This window comes from Aethina tumida, chromosome 2 (genome assembly GCF_024364675.1).
Source record: "Aethina tumida isolate Nest 87 chromosome 2, icAetTumi1.1, whole genome shotgun sequence".
NCBI classification, from domain to species: domain Eukaryota; kingdom Metazoa; phylum Arthropoda; class Insecta; order Coleoptera; family Nitidulidae; genus Aethina; species Aethina tumida.
In genome coordinates, this window is record NC_065436.1 from 4,938,342 (window position 1) to 4,957,286 (window position 18,945).

Here is an 18,945-nt window from a genome sequence, read left to right on the forward strand (position 1 = left end):
TTTTTATATAATGGCAGAATAATCAGACAAAATTTAATACGAATCTTGCCTAACAAATTAACAATTAATTTAATCACAATTAAATTGAGTCCAATTTAAACATTACATTACATAATATATAGATAAGTTTTAAAATTATTATATTATGGCGCATCCATCATAATTTTAATTGGATTTAATAAATAAGTTAGTGATTATATAAAATGTTAAAATAAAGACTATTTAATATTAACTAAAATAATTCTAATGCCATACAAATTCTTATTTATTAAAGTTTAAGATTTACCATAATTTTTAAATTGAATAAATTAATTAAATAAAATTAATTTTATATATTTTACAATCAAAGATAATTGTTCAAAATTGTGTCAAAAATAACTTTATTACACCATATCTACTAATATACTACAATTAACATTATAATATAATTTTAATTGTTATTAAAATATTTCACTCTCTAAAAACAGAATTAATTTTTTGATATTAAAAGAATGCTTTAATGTTTCAATTTCATCATTTAATCAATCAAATTTCACTAATAAGATTTGCCATGTACTATCGATTAATAAATAAAATTACAATGATTTGTCACTATAAGACTATTATTACTGTTATTTTTATATAATGGCAGAATAATCAGACAAAATTTAATGCGAATATTGCCTAACAAATTAACAATTAATTTAATCACAATTAAATTGAGTCCAATTTAAACATTACATTACATAATATATAGATAAGTTTTAAAATTATTATATTATGGCGCATCCACCATAATTTTAATTGGCTTTAATAAATAAGTTAGTGATTATATAAAATGTTAAAATAAAGACTATTTAATATTAACTAAAATAATTCTAATGCCATACAAATTCTTATTTATAAAAGTTTAAGATTTACCATAATTTTTAAATTGAATAAATTAATTAAATAAAATTAATTTTATAAATTTTACAATCAAAGATGATTGTTCAAAATTGTGTCAAAAATAACTTTATACCACCATATCTACTATTATACTACAATTAACATTATGATATAATTTTAATTGTTATTATAATATTTCACTCTCTAAAAACAGAATTAATTTTTTGATATTAAAAGAATGCTTTAATGTATCAATTTCATCATTTAATCAATCAAATTTCACTAATAAGATTTGCCATGTATTATCGATTAATAAATAAAATTACAATGATTTGTCACCATAAGACTATTATTACTGTTATTTTTATATAATGGCAGAATAATCAGACAAAATTTAATGCGAATATTTTTATACATTAATAGGAATTGAACTATTTATTAAAAATTAAATTATACTTTACAGTTTTCATTTTGAGAGAAATTAATGATTAATTAAAATCTTATTAGATATAAAAAAGTAGTTATTAAATTAATATTTATTATATTAATTGTAATTATTAATTATAATAATATATAATTATTCATTCGCATCAAATCTAAACAATTAATATTTAAGCTAATGTAATGTGGGATATATTTTTTCAATCCTTTTCCCGTTCTTCCTCATTCACTATTTACAGCCAGCCATGGCACGGTCATTCAGTAAACGCGAAACAGAAAAACCCCGAGACCGGGTCAGCACCGGCCGATCCAGCCGCCGCGGCGTGGTGGCAGCGCGACGCGGCGCGCCGACCCACCGAAGACGCCGCCGTCGGCCGGACGCCAGTCAGTGATTCCGGGACGCCGACACGGCACAGCTCGCACGCAACGCCAGCCGCTGGATAAGACGCGACGCGTGGTCATCGCTCGCGGCACGAACATTCTCCGCTGCCGTTTTTTTGGGGGCGGTGAGGGGCGTTTTTAATTTTAATTTTTTGGTGGAGTGTGCACGAGTTTATGGGGCTGATGGATTTTTGGATTATCATGAGTGCGGGACTCAAGGTAAATAGTAAATTCAAACAAAAATTGAGGAATATAATTTATTCGTAGAAGTCAAATATTTCAATAAGTTTTAGTAGTTTATAAGTGTAAAAGAGGTAAATTAATTAATAAATGTAAGAGATATAATTCAAAATTTGTTCTATAAATTATTATCTATTATAAATGTTTATAAAATTATTTTATAAAATATTATTAAATATTTATAAAATTTATACAATTTTTTAATACTTTTTTTTGACCTGCTAATCTGGTACAAGTTAATTTAAAAATTATAAATATAACAATAACAGGAAAAAACAAAAGAAATTTTTAAAGGTTTTAGAATATAATAACATTACAGTATAATTACCATTTACTTTATTAAATTTATTCTTTAAATTATTAAAATTGGCTTTTGTTCTCTCATTTTATATTTTGTTTTAAATTCTTAATTCAGTTGTATATTACAATTTTTTTATACAAATTATTAAATAAATAATACTTTCTACTGTTATTTTAAAATAATCATTGACTATTATTTAATATACATATATAATTAATATTTATAAAATAATTTTAAATATATTATTTATAGAAAATGTCATTTTTTATTTATTTTATTTATGCACATTTTTATCCCTAATTACAACGTTACATGATTCTGTTATCTCTTTGATTCAAATAAAAATATTGTGATAATAAATTCATACAAAAAATTTAACCAGATAACACAATTTTAATTGGATATGTTCAGCAGTAAAACATATTTTGCAGGAAATAAGCAACCTATTTCTTTTTTTAAATTTAGCAAAAACAGCAAAAAACCATTTATATATATTTTTATATAATAGTATATACAAGTTTTTTTATAAATTTTTGACCTGATAATCTGGTAGAAGTTAATTTAAAAATTATAAATATAACAATAACAGGAAAAAACAAACGAAATTTTTAAAGGATTTAGAATATAATAACATTACAGTATAATTACCATTTACTTTATTAAATTTATTCTTTAAATTATTAAAATTAGCTTTTGTTCTCTCATTTTATATTTTGTTTTAAATTCTTAATTCAGCTGTATATTATAATATTTTTTTACATAAATTATTAAATAAATAATAAATATAAACACACTTACTGTTATTTTTAAATAATCATTGACTATTATTTAATATTTATAAAATAATTTTAAATATATTATTTTTTATTTATTTTATTGCAAAATTCTGTTATCTCTTTAATTCAAATAAAAATATTGTGATAATAAATTCATACAAAAAAATTTAACCAGTAAACACAATTTTAATTGGATATGTTCAGCAGTAAAACATATTTTGCAGGAAATAAGCAACCAATTTTTTTTTTAATTTAGGAAGAACAGCAAAAACCCATTTATATATATTTTTATATAATAGTATGTACAAGTTTTTTTTTATAAATTTTTGCTTATTGTTTAGTTTATTTATCATAAATACTTAAAATTTTATTTAAATTCAAAAATAAAATGTATAAAATAGTAAAGATAATTTGCTACAACATTTAAATAATAATAATTATAATTATATGTATAATAAAAGTAAATGTTCAATTCACATTCAAGAATAAATAAACTTCTCATATAATTTTTGTACGTTTATATTAATTTATCCAGAATAATTCAACTGGCATAGAATTTTTGAAGAACAATTCTTATTTTTATAAAATATAAAGCTGTAATACCAAAATTATTAAAACTAATTTATATTAATTACATAAATTAATAAAATAAAAGTAATAATATAAATTTCAGACACAATTTAATTATTGTTATTTCTTCAAAACTTGTTCAAAATAATTTTGTTAAAAACAATTTATATTTTTAATTGTTTTAACATTAATTAACTTAAATCTCACATATATAGGACGTCCCTAATAATGCTTATTAATTAAATTAATAATTAATTTAATTACAAATAAAGTGAGACCAATTTAAATATTACATTTAAAAAATTAAGTTTTGAAATTATAATATTGTGGCGCATCCACCATAATTTTAATTGGCTTTAATAAATAATATATATCTTAATAACATCTGTAAATAGAAATATTATTGATTATATAAAATGTTAAAATTAAAGACTATTTAATATTAACTAAAGTAATTCTAATGCCACACAAATTCATATTTTGATATTTGATATTTATATTTTGGAGAGTGATCATATAAATATACCTGATATAATCAAGGAAAGAAGATATAATTTATTTATATAGATTTATGTATATAGAAGTAACAAATTATTTAAAATGAATCTGTACTTATCAAGTCTTTTTTACTAATTTTCTTCAAATAATTAAAATAATAACAAAGTTTTAAAATTTATTTTTATATGATAAAAAATATCTTATATTTGTTTAACTAGTGAACAATTAATTTAAACAAAAAATATAACATTATTTATAAAAAATATAATTTAGAAAAAAACTTATTTATTATATTACACAAATAGTAAAAATAAATTATATTTTATGGATTTTCTGTAAATTATAAAATCATGCCTTAAAAGATAAATGAAATACAATAATTGTATTGAAATAAATATTAAATAATAATGTTCAACTAAAGGAATTAATTTAATTACTAATTTTTTATTAAATAAATACATAGTAATTTAAAAAAAAAAATAAAAAAATTGCGCATCCACCATAATATTAAGTGGTTTATAAATTCACATTCTAACAAAAATATGTTTAAATAAATGGTAATTATTTAAGAATGACAAAATTAGTATAAGTAAATAATTATTAACATTTATAATTTGATTGATGATATTAACTATTCTACTGACAATTCAACAAACTTTATGATTATTGAGGTTTTATAAAACATTTAAAATTTAAAACCATAAATATTAAAATTACTGTATATAAATTAAATTAAATAAGTTTTTAAAAATTTACAATCAAAAATAATAATCGTTTAAAATTTGTTTAAAATATCGTTAAAAATTTAAATATTATTTATATTTATTACATTTTTCATTGTTTTTAAATTACACCATTTTCTGTATAAAAGCAAAATTCGTTTTTTGATATTACAAAAAAAAGCTATTCAGTTTCAAAATTAAATTACTAACTTTATAAAAAATCGTTTTAATAGACCTCATATTTGATCTAGTTTAATATGAATATAAATGTGATATAATTCAGTCAGCTTTTGTTACGAAAATTGCTTCATTATATTCCGGTATAACAAAATGTTTGTTTTAATTACATTTAAATCTATGTAGATTTTGCATTATCAAAATTTATACTATGTGGAAGTTTGTATAAATATTTGATCTGGTGTAACAAAGGTAGAAAAATATTAATAATTACTAATAATTTATCACAATTAAATTTATATATCGATATGTAAATAAATTAATCAATCAATTATCTAAATGAAAGAAAAAATGTGCTTTAACCAAAATTTCTATGAATTACACAATCATGTTCTAAATTCCTATAGTTCTATTAAAATACGAATTATATTTTATTGGAATTTTGGTGTAGTAAATAGATAAATAAAAAATAAATAAGCTTAAATTGTTGCGCATCCACCAAAAATTTAAATGCTTAACCTGTTTTTTATATATTGCAAAATTATATCCAAAATAGCATACTTGTAATGAAATATGTACTAAATTATAATTATTTTGTTTAATTTAATTAATTAATCATTAACTTTGATGTACCAGATAAATAAATAATAATTAAAAATGAAATCTTAAATTGTGACACATCCACCAAAATTTTAAAATATTTTAACATTTAAATTAAACATTAAAAGGTGGATAAAGTTTAATAATATTATTAAAGAATATGCAATAACAATATCTGTCGAATGTAATATTTAAACAAAAGGTTTTGTGTATGCACAAACTGAAAAATAGAAATTATTTAAAATAATATTTCACATTTATCTTACACATGGAAACAATATCGTCCAGTACAAATAATGTGTATCGCTTTGTTCACAGGTCCCATTTGTTATATATCGCATTATAGCTTTCAAGTTTTATGCCGTTCATTTAATGCTGCCATATAATTTTATTACCTCTATTTCACTATTTTCATCGACATATATCACCTGTGTGCTTAGTCGCATTTGTATTTATTGGTAGACTACAAAGTAGTCCTTCGTCTATTGTTCCAGAGAAATGACAAAAATCAATTGAAAAATGTTATTTAACTATCTTATTCTGCATTTAAAGCCCGCTCACAATGGTATTACACGTGTTCCGCAATGCAAATGTATGCAAACTGGAAAATTTTCAGATAATGGAGCAATATCATTTGTTACCATTCCAATATCAAAGATCTCTTTACACAATAAGAAAATCTTTTAGTAGGGATATTCTGTTCGTATTATCCAGTTTATTATAGCCTTGGCGTCTGGACTTCGAACTGTGTAGATGATTTGGGTTTTAAACAGACATAGTTAAGTTTTATTTTTTAGAATTATTACTCTGGATTACATATTAAATGTAGTGAATGATGTAAAACATTTAATTTACATATAAAAATGTTTATTTCTCACATTATTCTTCGTTCACCATTTAATAATTTATCTTGGAAAATTATTTTTATCATATCTATAATGAAATACATAAAATTTATTTTTTGGGAAAAATATTTATCATTTTTTTTTAAATTATCCAATAAATAAAATCAAAATGTTGCCTATAATTAGTTCTTTTGACTGTAACTGTATATTAAATTGGTATAGAAAACTAAAAAAAAATATAATTAAAATCGAATTAAATAATTTATAAGTTGTGTTATTAAATGACATTTATTTTTGTGATAAAAAGTTATGTGTATATTTATTAATTGTTATTTTTATTGTATCTAAGGCAATTGAAAACACAAAAAAATTAATTTTTGACAAAAATATTAATTCAAAAATTAATTTTTTAATGTTTAAGTGGTGACTTGTGACTTCGACTGTCCAATGTTGGTGTAAACGACACTCCGAATTAATCATAAAATTTTACGATTCACCATCACGCTCACATGAAATTCAAAATGGCCCATAGGCTAAAATAGAAACATAAAATCGAAACAGTAAAACTGTTCATTTTCTACATTCGTCACTTATTGAATTATTTTTGTGGACTTTTTTGGCTTTAAGTGACATTTATTCCACTAGTTGAAATTTATTCCGGTCATAAAAAGTTTAGTTATGGGTAAAAAGATGAAAATTTTTGTAAAATATTGCCAAAGTTTATTCTCTCTTTCATTAATGAACGCTTAGCTAATCTTAATCACCACTAAATCACGGGATTTAATTAATGACTAATTTTTATGTCGTGACCCAGTAATCTGGCAATTTTTCGTAAATTTTATTTTAACGATAGTTTTAGGCTTAGACCCATAAATAAAGGTTAATAAAATATTCACCAATGTATTGTTCACATATGTATTTGTTTATTTCCCAAAGGAATGTTCCAGAACAAGAAACGAATTTATTATGTATTATATTTTGCGTTAATGCTATTTGGAATCAAAATTTATGTCGCCATTGGGTATTGGAATTTAAGGTATTTTATTTATTGTCAATTTTTCGTAAAATGAAATGGGCGTCAACCAAACAAAAAGAGAAAACATTTTATTCGGTTTATATATGAAGATTATACAAAGTTTATTTTATTATCTTTTCTTTGTGGAATTTCTTTTTACAACTTAATAATTTTCCCTTTTTTATTGTGTTAATAAATAAACTTGTTTAAACATTTTTGTGTATAACTAAATATTAATTGAAACGTCATAAATGTCTCATTAATTTGTTCCTTACATTGTACTGAAAACATTTCTTATGTTATTCAAGTGCAAATTTCCTTTATTATATGAAAAACGGAAGTGGTATGTCATAAGATGTAAATGATGATGTTTAAAAGTCGGTTAAAAGTGACTATGAATAAACAACGTCAAAGACTTTCTGAAACTTGTACCAACAAAGAAATTAAGCATTATCTTAAAAATTCTCATGTAATATATTTGGGAATTCATTAAGAAGTACCTCATTTACTTTTACATTGTTAGTTATATCTATATGTTTATCTCTTTATTTAATATGTCAGTAATAAAATAAAATAAATATATATTTGTATAAAAACATATTACCCTATTTATTTTAGCTCATACAAATATGTATTGATTATATAAAATTTATTAACACCTAATATTAATATTTTATTATGTATTTTATATTAATATTAATATTAAAATCATAATAAGATAATGAGGAAAATATTATAGCATTGGTAAATATTATAAATTTATTTAATGATGCAAAAATGGTAATTTGTTTCATTTAAAAATTATTTTATGTTCTCAAATTTAAATATGAAACTAATAAATAAAATATAAATTGTCATAACAAAAATACCGGTTAGGTGGTTAAGTTTATTTTGGTCTACATAATTAAAATCGTATGTAACTACAAGAAAGCACAAACATCAATTTACATATTTATGCAAATCAATTTGGCCACGTTTAAAACTTTATTCAGAATAATATTTTGGCAAAAATTAGATACACTGCATTGTACCGTTATAAACATGCTACCGTACCAATTGTTGGCCAAACATAAATTAATTTCCGTTCAAAGCAGGCATTTCCATTAAAATAATAAGCTTATTTTAGTGATATGCACATTATGTTTCGCTGTTAGATAATTTAGTCACATCTATTTCACAACAATAGATTTTAATTATGGTTTGTTTATAGAGGCGACAAATGTAATTAATGTGTGGCTTAATTTGGTCGTATTAAGGTTACGTTGGATACATTATGCATTATGGATAGATAAATACACCTTTTTATTGTTAATAAAACGCATTAAAATATTTCTAGTTGTATTTATTTTTTATACTATTATTGATTGATTTGTATACATGACAAATGGATTAAAGGTGATCAGTTGTGTGGTGGATTACAATGGTGGATTTCATGTTGCTTGTAAAGGCCTCTAACTTGTTTCACAAACCACATAAATATTGATTAAAGTAGTTTAAATTTTGTTCTCAAAGTGAAAAGTAAATTAGTATTAATAATAATATTAATTTTGTCTATAAAAAGTGGAACTTAAGGTAATTTTAACAAGGTTTTTTTTCTAGCTTGTGCTGTAATATACTTAAAAAATATAAAACTTGGTTAATTGAAATTATAGGGTGTTGACCCAAATAATGAACGTTGCAAAAAATCCTGAAAATTGCAGAGAATTTCAACAATTAACAGCTGTACCTCCAATTTTCCTGCAATGGAACGAATTGAATAACGTTGGAGGTGTAATTTACTCACCATTAATAATGAAATTTAATTTACCTCGATTGGGCCTGTTCAGTCTGGACGCCAGTTTAAGTAAAACCATAAATAACGGTTAACTGGGTGACTGCTTCAAATGAGAAAAAAATTTTTCGTGATAGAGGCATCGAAATTTATTTAAAAATGCACTGGTGGCAATTAAAAATATGAGCTGTACTACTTAAATTAGATGCCTGTACCTATAATTTTACAAATTTAAATGAACTCATCACAGGAGTATATGTGACAGAGATGGATCAAACTTATGGAACAAAAAGAACTTTATACAAAGTAAATAACATAACAAAAAGTCTCTATAATAATATGTATATAAGAGAATATTTATAAAAATCTTTTCTATCCTGAAAGAGTTTCTTTGAAAAATAAATTAGAGATATATCTTTAAATATGAAGTGGCAACATAATGGAATATGTCTTAAAAAAAATAAATTTTTCAAAATTATCTAATTTGTGATTTCCATTTGATTTCCATTCCAATATTGTTGAAATATTTTCATCAAACAGTATAAAACAATCATAGTAAATTATTATTATTTTAATTAAGAGAATTATTATAAAAAATTTGATATTTTTAAACCAACCCAATTTAATTTTATCTTTTTTATCCTGAAAGAGTTTCTTTGAAACATTAATTAGAGATATTTTCTTCTAAAAATGTCTCTTTAAATATGACATTGAAACATAATGGAATATGTTTTTAAAAAAACTAAATTTTTCAAAATTATCTAATGTGTGATATGTATTGGAGTGGCACATTCGCCATATTTAAACATTTATTAAACATCAAAATTATATTTTTTATAAAATTTTAAAGGTTACTTTACTGATTAATTGAAAAAAATTAAATAGTACCTGTTAAAAACGGATTTAGCAGTGGATAAAATAAATTAATTTTAACATACTCAACTTATTCTTAGAATTTGTTTAATAGTAATTAATTGAGGATTGGTTGCGCATTCGCCATTTTTAACAACAGTTGTAAAAATGGTGGATGCGAAACAAAAAACTTAATTAAAATATTCAAATGAATTAGGATAAGATATTTGAAAACATAAAATTAATTGCCTTTTGGATGTAGTTGTAATTATACAATTTGTTTGCACATTCACGATGTTTAAACATTTATTGAACATCAAAATCATATTTTTACAGTATTTTAAAGGTTACTTTACTGATTAATTAAAAAAAAATTAAATAATTCCTGTAAAAAATGGATCTAACAGTGGATAAAATAAATTACTTTTAATATAATCAACTTATTCTTAGATTTTGTTTAATAGTAATTAATTACATATATACAGTGTTGTCTATTTGATTTCCATTCCAATAATGTTGAAAAATTTATAAAACAATCATAGGAAATTATTATTATTTTAATTAACAGGTGACATTAAATAAAAGAGTTATGACTAAAATATTTAACATTTTAAAAAATTTCTATAATAATGTCCACAACTGTATTTAAGAGAAAATTGATAAAAAAGTTGATATTTTTAAACCAACCCAATTTAATTCTATCTTTTTTATCCTGGAAGAGTTTCTTTGAAACATAAATTAGAGATATTTTTCTCCAAATATGTGTCTTTAAATATGAAATTGAAACATAAAGGAACAGATCTTTAAACAAATTAAATTGTTCAAAATGATCTAATTTGTGATATGTACAGTGTGGTGCTACTTTTAATAGATTAATGGGGAGACTAGTTAATTTAAAAAAATAAATTTGTAAATATGTTTTTCAATTTTTTCAACATTTTAAAGAGACACTATGTTTACTAATATGTAATTTTTATTAGTTTTAATTTTGAGAATTAAAGTAGAAGTACATAATCTGTTTGTTCTGCCTTTTTTGTTGAGAAAAACTGCAAAACAGCATCGTTAATAAAAAATGAACACGTAGTACAATTATGTGTACAAATGTAATTATTATTCCTTTTCTTTTTTGATAAAAAACTATCATCATACATGGATGATGTTGTTCACATGCAAAACCGTTTCCACTGACAAACAATGCACACAATGCAAACGTTTACATAGAAATAGATTTATCAAAAACCCAGAAAAAACTTGCCAGTCCATTCGCAACACGAAGCAAGTGTACAACACCGTGTACCAGAAAAACTGCACTAACGCAAAAAGGATCCATCCATGGAAAATAACGAAATATAAAATAAACTTCACGTTTAAACACACAATGTAGTTGGCAAGGCAAATAATCAAACCCGTTCTTGTATGACCCCTGCGAGTTCTGCCAAATGAGCTGGAAATCAAAAGGTCTGTCCGGAGGCTGAGTTCCAACTTTATGTGCGCCGCCCTCATTCACAATTCATATAACCGGTCCCCGTTTTAATTGAGGCTAAAGGAATTTCGTGTGTTATAGTTGAGTATTTTTTAAAATTCTTCTGAGGCTCCCGAAATTGATATGGACAATAAAAACAACTCGTCGAAACGAACACAACCAAGTTTTAAATCAATTGAGAATAATATTGTTTTAGCATTTCGTAGAAGAGATGTTTCGCTTACTAAATCGAAATCGTGTTTGTACATTAGATTCGTTCACCGGCATCAAATTAATTTTTTCCAAACAACGTAAGGGATTTTAAAGTACGCAAGCTAAACGAATAAAAATATGCACAAACATTACTAAATTTCAACGCAAAAGTATGGATGCACACATGAATATTAATTTTACAATGTGATTTCGGGTTTCACTGTAATTAAATTGGAGCAATCAAAGTTCAAGTTACGTCTGAATATTAATGGAGCTGAAGTCAACTTGGTTAATATAATCGATAATATCCGAGCACATACATCTGGTGAAGTCATTAATTAAATTTGCTCGGTTTTCGCGGTAACGTTTTGGGGATAATGCTTTCAGAATATATTGGGGTTCATCACTCCGATTCTATGATTTTTTTCTGATCTTGTCACAAGGACTAATGATGTTCATTCTTTCACATCCAATGAGCTAAAACCATATATAATATTAAGACGATTATTTTAACTCCATTCCTCTACGTATTTATCAGTTTCTTTAATTGAAAAATGTAGTTACTTATATATATGAGATTAAAGGCTTCTATGTGAAAGTACCTAAACCTAACCCTACATAACCTCTAAATGTACTACACATTTCTCCTTCCCAAATAAGTTACCCTTTTGTTTTCCAGCAGTTGTTTCTTGAAAAATCGTTAATACACTTATTAATAAAAAAATATAACGTTGGGCGCCAATTAAGTTAATATGGCGCCCAACGTGTCTCTAAGTTTTTACTTAATTTATTAAAAGTTTATTAAATCTATCACAAATATTTTAAAATTGATTTATTTCTTATTAATTCAATAAATGGCCTTTCATATTTGTTACTTAAAAAATCATTAATTCCAATATAATATACATTTATTACTATAAAAATATTACGTTGGACCTTAATTAAATTAATTTGGCGCCCAACGTGTGTCTAACTTTTTACTTAATTTATTAAAAGTATATTAAATCTAACACAAATATTTTAAAATTAAATTTTATCTTATAAATTTAATATATTGCCTTTAATATTTGTTTCTTGAAAAATCGTTAATTCCAATATAGTATACACTTATTATTAGAAAAATATAACGTTGGGCGCCAATTAAAATAATTTGGCGCCCAACGTTTATCAAACTTTTTACTTAATTTATTAAAAGTATATTAAATCTAACACAAATATTTTAAAATTAAATTATTTCTTATAAATTCAACATATTGCCTTTCATGTTTGTTTGTTGAAAAATCGTTAATTTCGATATAATATACACATATTATTAAAAAAATATGACATTGGGCTCCAATTAAATTAATTTGGCGCCCAACGTCACATTTTTTATTTAATTTATTAAAAGTAAAATTAAATATAAATAGTCTTAAAAATTCAAAGTACTTATCTTGACATATGAAGACCTATTACTATTACTTCACTTATCCTTCCCAATAATTTTTCAATAATTTTTCTTCTTACAAAGTTAATGATCTAAATTCCATATTAATTATTTGTCCAAAAGTTTACTGAATCTATCCTTGGAACATTTAAATGTCGATTACTGAAATTTTGTCAGGTGTGGATACTCCTAATTTTTTTGAAATAATATGGCTCTTCTTAGCATAATCCATTTAACACACCCTTTATGAATAACCTCCATCACACCCTAAAATAACTTGTTAATAACTTATGTTTCTATATTTTGTCACTGTTATATGAGAAAAATATAATAGAGTAGGAGAATAACTAACCCTTATGGAACTCTTAATTCACTAGACTTGATTAATAAACTGAAAAAACTTGACTCATAAAGGTATATTAAATAAAAAACTACAGAAATTTTCAAGCTTAATTAATATCATCATCTCCTGAAAGTTCTAATTTTTCTATCCATTATTGAATCTAACATTTATATACTTAACAACTCTCAACACCTGTAATTCTCCTGAAGGATTCCTCTTGAAACTAACTGTTCATCAGGAATAACAGATCTGTAACATCCTTCAACAGTTTGTTGTGAATAATTCTATCAGTATCCTTACCTAAGTTGGGAACAAGACTAATCGGCCTATAATTTTGAGTAAACTTCCTTATCTTTAAAATTTACTTAGAAATCGTCACTAGACTAACACACCACAGAATTTATAATATGACAAATGAAAGCCAACCCACGCTTTGAAAGAAACTTTAGCATTCTATTAGTAGTTTTATCTCCTCCAGATCTATTCTTCACATTTAATTTGTCTCCACAGTCTCAAACGGTGACGTTTACTGTTCCACCACAGCAGCTTTTTTTCAGATCTTGTCACACAGACTGACGATTTTCATTCTTTCAGATGAGCTTTAAATTATTTGTAGTGTCACTATTACTGTGCGTATTTACCAGTTGCTTTAATTGAACAATGCTTTTATCAACGAACAATTTAAATATGAAAACATTCATTAGTAAATACCATTTTAAATAATACAATTTCCAATTGTGTTGTACACAGTGTAAATACCCAATAAGCAATAATTAAAACAGTTCAAATATGTAAATAATAGTACATCCATGACAAATGTTTTTTAATTTCAGTTTATTTTATTTATACGTCCACATAAGCTATTTATTTAGGGCATTTTGATGTGGAATTATTTTTTTTAAATATTAAAACCATGTAATAAAATATTACAGACATATTTATTTAAAATTTGTTTTATTTAAACTGGATTTGATTTTTTATTTTATATCGACAGCTTCTTGTTACCATTAAATACTTAGTTAAATCAAGGTAAGCTTCCGTTAATAATTCATAACATGCGGGAGTATCCATCGAACTGCAACGCCCACTCCACATTCATTTATAAACCGTACTCCATGCAGCATATTTATGGTGTTAAAAATTCATATTGGGCCCCAATCGCTCGTGAAATCAGTGAATCCGAATGTTGAATTCAATTCCATTTGTCGAAGACGTGGTGTACGAGTGTATGCATCATCCACTGGATGTTTACACCTAAAGCAGTGCGTTCGGACAGTTTTCATGGAGGCAATGCTAATACAGAAATGCATATTAATTGAACGAACTCATTGAACGTGTTTCAACCAGTGCACCTTTTGCTTTGAATCGATACGGAATTGTGCATGCAGAGCGATTATTACCGGCTTATGGGACTTAGAGGGGGAGTTTTTAGAGTGGGCTTAGATTGTCAAGACCTATTTGATAAATTTACATAAATATTTCATCCATTATTTTTGTATTTTGTGTAATATTATTTAATCATTTATAAAATTAAAGTATTTAAATTTTCTCTTCGAGTATCTATGGTGTATTCTCATAAGCATGGTTTGAATGGAGTATAGAATGTTTTTAAAATGAAGACATTCCAGACATCACGTTTTTAACTGTAAAATAAATATGTATGAAATCGGTGAGTCTCAATATCGTATACAATTGTGGAAGATAATCAGTATGAGTATATGATCCACTAAAGCAGTGTACTTCGACAATTTTCATAGAGGTAACATTCATATTTACAGAAATGTAAATTAATTTAACAAACCCATTGAACATGTTACAACGTGTACACATTTTGCTTTGAATCGATACGGAATTGTGCATAGAGAGTGATTATTATCGGCCCACGAGACGTGAATCGTCAGTTTTTAACGTAGGTTTAAATTGTAATAACAAGTTTGTTAAATTTATATAAATGCTCACTGTACTATTTTTTTATTTTATATAATATTTTGATCAATTTATCAAAATTAAAATAGATGTGTCTTTGATTACATAAATTATGTGTGAAGTTATTTTAATTCATGGTCAGAATATGATGTTTAATAATATATAAATATTCTAGTATTTATTAATAACATAATTTAATCTTTAAACCTATAATAATTGACTGTTTATTATTCATTTAATATTAAAATATTTATTATATTATTATTTAAATTATGTTATATATTTTGCTGTACAGTTAGTTATTAGTTAAGTTGATAATTTTAAAATAAAAAATATATATTATTTATTTTTCTTTTATTTATAAATATTATTATTATTATTAATATATGTTAAACAATTAAAGATGTAATACAAATTTAATGTTTTCAATGAATAATGATATAAATATAAAAATTTATTTGTTTATAAAGATATATATGTTATTAAATATATAATATATAACTTTGTACTGTAATGAATAATATATATAATATAATATTATAATGTATTATACTCTATTGTACTATAGTATACAATACTATTTAACATTTAAAGTAACTGAAATCAAATCTATACTTTTTAAAAGATATCATACAAATTTGATATTTGTAATTAATAAAATACTAAAAATATAGATAAAATAATTTATTTACTATGTTATTATTCAAATTAGGCTCAGTATTTGTATTGTTCTGTATAATAATAAAGTGGATAAATATTTTATGGTTTAATCATTATAATTAAAAAGGAGAAAACTTTTAAAAATTAGTAAAAAAATCGATATATTCTATTAAATACTTTAAACTTAAGGAGATTGTTATATTTCATGTTAAAGTATTTATTATAAATAAAAATAAAATAATAATATTATAAATACTGTACTATATTACACTACACTATGCTATAGTACACTTCACAACACTACACTATACCCTATTACACTATATTGTACTATAGTATACAATACTATTTAATATTTAAAATAATTGAACTATAGTATACTACACTATAGTACACACTATTGTACTACAGTATACAATACTATTTACTATTTAAAGTAACTGAAATCAAATCTATACTTTTTAAAAGATATCATACAAATTTGATATTTGTAATTAATAAAATACTAAAAATAGAGATAAAATAATTTATTTACTATGTTATTATTCAAATTAGGCTCAGTATTTGTATTGTTCTGTATAATAATAAAGTGGATAAATATTTTATGGTTTAATCATTATAATTAAAAAGGAGAAAACTTTTAAAAATTAGTAAAAAAATCGATATATTCTATTAAATACTTTAAACTTAAGGAGATTGTTATATTTCATGTTAAAGTATTTATTATAAATAAAAATAAAATAATAATATTATAAATACTGTACTATATTACACTACATTATGCTATAGTACACTTCACTACACTATACCCTATTACACTATATTGTACCATAGTACAAAACTCTATTTAATATTTAAAATAACTGAACTATAGTATATTATACTATAGTACACTCTATTGTACTATAGTATACAATACTATTTAATATTTAAAGCAACTGAAATCAAATCTGTACTTTTTAAAAGATATGATTCAAATTTGATATTTGTAATTAATAAAATACTAAAAATATAGATAAAATAATTTATTTACTATGTTATTATTCAAATTAGATTCAGTATTTGTATTGTTCTGTATAATAATAAAATGGATAAATATTTTATGGCATAATCATTATAATTAAAAAGGAGAAAACTTTTAAAATTTTAAAAAAAAAATCGATATATTCTATAAAATACTTTAAATTTAAGGAGATTGTTATATTTCATGTTAAAGTATTTATTATAAATAAAAATAAAATAATAATATTATAAATACTGTACTATATTACACTACACTATGCTATAGTACACTTCACAACACTACACTATACCCTATTACACTATATTGTACTATAGTATACAATACTATTTAATATTTAAAATAATTGAACTATAGTATACTACACTATAGTACACACTATTGTACTACAGTATACAATACTATTTACTATTTAAAGTAACTGAAATCAAGTCTGTACTTTTTAAAAGATATGGTACAAATTTGATATTTGTAATTAATAAAATACTAAAAATATAGATAAAATAATTTATTTACTACGTTATTATTCAAATTAGACTCAGTATTTGTATTGTTCCGTATAATAATAAAATGGATAAATATTTTATGGCATAATCATTATAATTAAAAAGGAGAAAACTTTTAAAAATTAGTAAAAAAATCGATATATTCTATTAAATACTTTAAATTTAAGGAGATTGTTATATTTCATATTAAAGTATTTATTATAAATATAATATATAAATAAAATAATAATATTATAAATACTGTGCTATATTACACTACAATATGTTATAGTACACTTCACTATACTACACTATACTCTATTTCACTATATTGTACTACAGTATGCAACACTATTTAATATTTAAAATAACTGAACTATAGTATACTATGCTACAGAACACTGTACTATAGTATACAATACTATTTAATATTTAAAGTAAATGAATAAAATATGTACTTTTTAAAAAATACAATACAAATTTTATATTAGTAATGAATAAAATAATAATAACATAAGTAAAATAATTTATTTACTATGATATTATTTAAATTAGGCTCTGTGGATGGATATGTATTTTATTAAATATTTTAATTTTAAGGATATTGTTATATTTTATAAGTATTTATTATAACCAGAAAAAAAAAACAATAATAATAATAATAGTATAAATACTATACTATACTGCACTAAACTGTGCTATACTACATTTCACTATACTACACTGTACCACATTATATTATTTTATAGTATACATCACAATATATTGTTTAAAATAACTGAAATCAAATCTGTATATTGTATTGTAATTAATAATATAGTGTACTAAACTATACTATATTACACTCTATTATACTATAATATGCAATACTAAATTTAAATATAAACTAACTAAAATCAAATCTGTATCTTTTAAAAGATATAATACAAATTTTATATTTCTAATGAATAAAATAATAAAAATATCGATAAAATAATTTATTTGCCATACTATGTTATTATTCATATTAGTCTCAGTAATTGTTTTGTTCTGTATAATATTAAAATGGATAAATATTTAATGGCATTATATCATTATAATTAAAAAAGATAAAACTTTTAGAAATTATTAAAAAATAATATATATTTTATTGAATATTTTAATTTTAGGGAAATTGTTATATTTTTTGTTAAGTTTCAAACATAAATAAAATAATAATTCTATACTACTTTGCACTATACTATGCTATATTACACTATGTTATACTACAGTGCATAACAGTATTTAATATTTTATATAACTTAAATCAAAAGTATACTTTGTACAGTGATATAAAATATATACTATACTATTACTACTACTATAATATCGGAC

General features: G+C 22.9%; 1 protein-coding gene across 1 annotated transcript in view; it reads left to right on the forward strand.

Annotated features, from left to right (window-relative positions):
• The first annotated feature begins 1,780 nt into the window (after positions 1-1,780).
• LOC109602466 (glutamate receptor ionotropic, kainate 1) overlaps positions 1,781-18,945 on the forward strand; it is a 309,420-nt gene continuing 292,255 nt past the window's right edge. The window contains exon 1 of the mRNA XM_049962522.1: positions 1,781-1,908. The gene's annotated coding sequence lies outside the window, so the exon portion shown is untranslated. The remainder of the gene's footprint in view (positions 1,909-18,945) is intronic.